We start from the raw sequence: 4,246 nt of genomic DNA on the forward strand, positions 1-4,246 counted from the left end.
CAGCTTGTTGGGTGCATACAGGATAAACAGCGAGTCAGACTTTCTGACTCCAGCCGTCCTGGAAACATATATTTTCAGGGCCCTGACAACGTCAAGTAACTTGGAGTCCTCCAAGTCCCTAGTAGCCGCAGGCACCACAATAGGTTGGTTCATGTGAAAAGCAGAAACCACCTTAGGGAGAAATTGAGGACGAGTCCTCAATTCTGCCCTGTCAGAATGAAAAATTAAGTAAGGGCTTTTATATGATAAAGCCGCCAATTCTGACACACGCCTGGCTGAAGCCAGGGCTAACAGCATCGTCACCTTCCATGTGAGATATTTTAAGTCCACAGTGGTGAGTGGTTCAAACCAATGTGACTTAAGGAACCTCAAAACAACATTGAGATCCCAAGGTGCCACTGGAGGCACAAAAGGAGGTTGTATATGCAGTACCCCTTTTACAAATGTCTGAACTTCAGGTACTGAAGCCAGTTCTTTCTGGAAGAAAATCGACAGAGCCGAAATTTGAACCTTAATGGACCCTAATTTTAGGCCCATAGACAGTCCTGTTTGCAGGAAATGGAGGAAACGACCCAGTTGAAATTCCTCTGTAGGGGCCTTCTTGGCCTCACACCACGCAACATATTTTCGCCAAATGCGGTGATAATGTTTTGCGGTTACATCCTTCCTGGCTTTGACCAGGGTAGGGATGACTTCATCTGGAATGCCTTTTTCCTTCAGGATCCGGCGTTCAACCGCCATGCCGTCAAACGCAGCCGCGGTAAGTCTTGGAACAGACAAGGCCCCTGCTGGAGCAGGTCCTTTCTTAGAGGTAGAGGCCACGGGTCTTCCGTGAGCATCTCTTGAAGTTCCGGGTACCAAGTCCTTCTTGGCCAATCCGGAACCACGAGTATCGTTCTTACTCCTCTCCTTCTTATGATTCTCAGTACCTTTGGTATGAGAGGCAGAGGAGGGAACACATACACTGACTGGTACACCCACGGTGTCACCAGAGCGTCCACCGCTATTGCCTGAGGGTCCCTTGACCTGGCGCAATATCTGTCTAGTTTTTTGTTTAGACGTGATGCCATCATGTCCACCTTTGGTTTTTCCCAACGGTTTACAATCAGGTGGAAGACTTCTGGGTGAAGTCCCCACTCTCCCGGGTGAAGGTCGTGTCTGCTGAGGAAGTCTGCTTCCCAGTTGTCCACTCCCGGAATGAACACTGCTGACAGAGCTATCACATGATTTTCCGCCCAGCGAAGAATCCTTGCAGCTTCTGCCATTGCCCTCCTGCTTCTCGTGCCGCCCTGTCTGTTTACGTGGGCGACTGACGTGATGTTGTCCGATTGGATCAATACCGCCTGACCCTGAAGCAGGGGTTTCGCTTGACTTAGGGCATTGTAAATGGCCCTTAGTTCCAGAATGTTTATATGAAGAGATGTTTCCATGCTTGACCACAAGCCCTGGAAATTTATTTATTTATTTTCCCTGTGTGACTGCCCCCCAGCCTCTCAGGCTGGCGTCCGTGGTCACCCGGACCCAATCCTGAATGCCAAATCTGTGGCCCTCTAGTAGATGAGCACTCTGCAGCCACCACAGAAGAGACACCCTTGTCCTTGTCGACAGGGTTATCCGCTGATGCATCTGAAGATGCGATCCGGACCATTTGTCCAGTAGATCCCACTGAAACGTTCTTGCATGGAATCTTCCGAATGGAATTGCTTCGTAAGAAGCCACCATTTTTCCCAGGACCCTCGTGCACTGATGCACTGACACCTGGCCTGGTTTTAGGAGGTTCCTGACTAGCTCGGATAACTCCCTGGCCTTCTCCTCCGGGAGAAACACCTTTTTCTGGACTGTGTCCAGAATCATTCCTAGGAACAGTAGACGTGTCGTTGGAATCAGCTGCGATTTTGGAATATTTAGGATCCACCCGTGCTGACGTAACACTACCTGAGATAGTGCTACTCCGACTTCTAACTGTTCCCTGGACCTTGCCCTTATCAGGAGATCGTCCAAGTAAGGGATAATTAAGACGCCTTTTCTTCGAAGAAGAATCATCATTTCGGCCATTACCTTGGTAAAGACCCGAGGTGCCGTGGACAACCCAAACGGCAGCGTCTGAAACTGATAATGACAGTTTTGTACTACAAACCTGAGGTACCCTTGGAAACCTAAAATATACTTTTATTCTAAGCAGCTCAGGAGAGCCACCTAGCCTGCACCCTTCTCGTTCGGGCACAAAAATCTAACTGAGGCTTGGAGGAGGGTCATAGGGGGAGGAGCCAGTGCACACCACCTGATCCTAAAGCTTTTATTCTTGTGCCCTGTTTCCTGCGGAGCCGCTATTCCCCATGGTCCTTACGGAGTCCCAGCATCCACTAGGACGTCAGAGAAAAAAAGAATCGATAACTTCTACCGCTTTCAAAAAGATCAATGGAAGCTGAAATAACAGACAACTACCTCATGGAAGCCAGATACAGTATACCAAACAGTACTTAGCAGAGTTAGGAATGAGTGCTTATGAAATACAGTAACATTTTGTCATAATATTTCAGAAACTGCATGGCTGGTCTCTTGCACTCTTTTGCTCTAATAAAGCACCTGCTTTAGGATTTATATTCAAAAACATTATGTCTCCATAATCCCAAAAACTTCAGTCTTCTTGGAAAGTGGTTTGTTCCTTTGTAAGGGAAAGAGAACAAACGTTCTCAAACAACGGTTTCTCAATTTCTTTTACCTCTGGGAAGGGATTGTGGATTCGCAGGAATATCTGAGCATTTCTGTAATCAGAAAGCAGCGACTTTCTACATATGTTTACATTAGATTACGTTTGGCAAAAAAAAAAAGTACAGAATCCCATTTAGGATGTCTTCACCAAATCGTAGACATAAATATGGAAATCGTCATCAAACTTAATGAAGTACACAGATGGTTTAGCTTCAACTTGATGAATAACCATGCCAGTCCTTTTTGAGCCATCTTCTTTGGCATATTCGACTTGCTTGCCCACCTGTCCACAACTTCCCCTGGTTCTCTTTCAGCTGGAGGGGAATCATTTGAGTCTGGCATGATCCGAAGATCTCCTTCTTTATAGTCATCTAAAAGTTGATACATATATAAGACTGGGTCATTTTCATAGGTTGTATAATAATAAAACCATGTGTTCATAATAGGTGCTCATGCTAATATCATCCCTCGCCACTCATCCTTGGAACCATCCTCTGTTTCAAACATATGCTACACTGCTTTACCAATCATTGTGTCAGCCAAATGGGCATCGCTGATTCGGGATGAGGCAACTCTGTCTGGTAGAACTTCAAGAGCAGACACCCTTTAATCCTTGTGAAGCTCAAGTCCATAGACACAATCAAATCCATCATACTTTATAAGATAGAGGGAGGGATTCACTGGTACTCGATCCAGAACTGTTCCTTTCCACTGGGTTATAGGCCCACTGCCCTCTTTCCACCCATGCTGTATTCTACAGCCTACAATATTTCGCCTTGGCTCGGAGATTGGTTTACTTGGTCCCATATTGTTTCGATGTTTCTTATGAGATGTTATTTTCTTCATCAAATTTGCAGAAACACCTGCATGTGCTGCATCAGCTCTTGATCGCTGAGCGGCCGCCTTTCCAAATGGAGTCTTCATTCATCTGTGTATTAAAGGGCAGCAGGGCTGCCGAACTAGGGTGAAAAGTGTAGTCATTTCAAGTTTGTTGTAGTCCTTCCAGTCTACATGAAAAAGAACCCCTTCCTTTCCACCTTTCAGAAAAACTCCCACCCTCAATTGCTCTGATCAGAAGTCACTAATCTGGGGCAGATAGGATGTGTTTCCCTCCACTCCCCCTGCAGATGATGGCTGCGGCACAGTGCTCCCCTGCGGCCAGTAGCCCCAATCCTCCTCCTCCCTCCTTTGTCAGACTCCATCACCACCACTGTGCGCTGCTATGGAAGAGCAGCTCCCGCCTCACTCCCCCTGAACTTCCAAGCCCTCTGCTCAGACTCTCCAGCGCTCGTTCCCTTCCCTCACCCCCTCCCTCTCAACACACTGCCAGATTTGGAGCTGGCTGCTTCTATACGGCCGCCTGTCACTCAAACACTGATCCTCCAGAGCTGCATACTGTATACTGTACTGTAGGAAGTGTGTTATACACCTGGTGATTATACATCCTGTAATCTGTACTGAGCAATGTGTGAGATACACCTGGTAATATCTGTGCTCAGTGTGCTGCATTGTGGGGACCACCAGTATATAATTA

General features: G+C 46.9%; 1 pseudogene; it reads right to left on the reverse strand.

Annotated features, from left to right (window-relative positions):
- Positions 1–2,845: 2,845 nt before the first annotated feature.
- On the reverse strand, positions 2,846–3,681 carry LOC135051024 (spindlin-Z-like; annotated as a pseudogene).
- Between the last annotated feature and the right edge of the window lie 565 nt (positions 3,682–4,246).

Source organism: Pseudophryne corroboree, chromosome 2, assembly GCF_028390025.1.
Source record: "Pseudophryne corroboree isolate aPseCor3 chromosome 2, aPseCor3.hap2, whole genome shotgun sequence".
In the NCBI taxonomy this organism is placed as follows: domain Eukaryota; kingdom Metazoa; phylum Chordata; class Amphibia; order Anura; family Myobatrachidae; genus Pseudophryne; species Pseudophryne corroboree.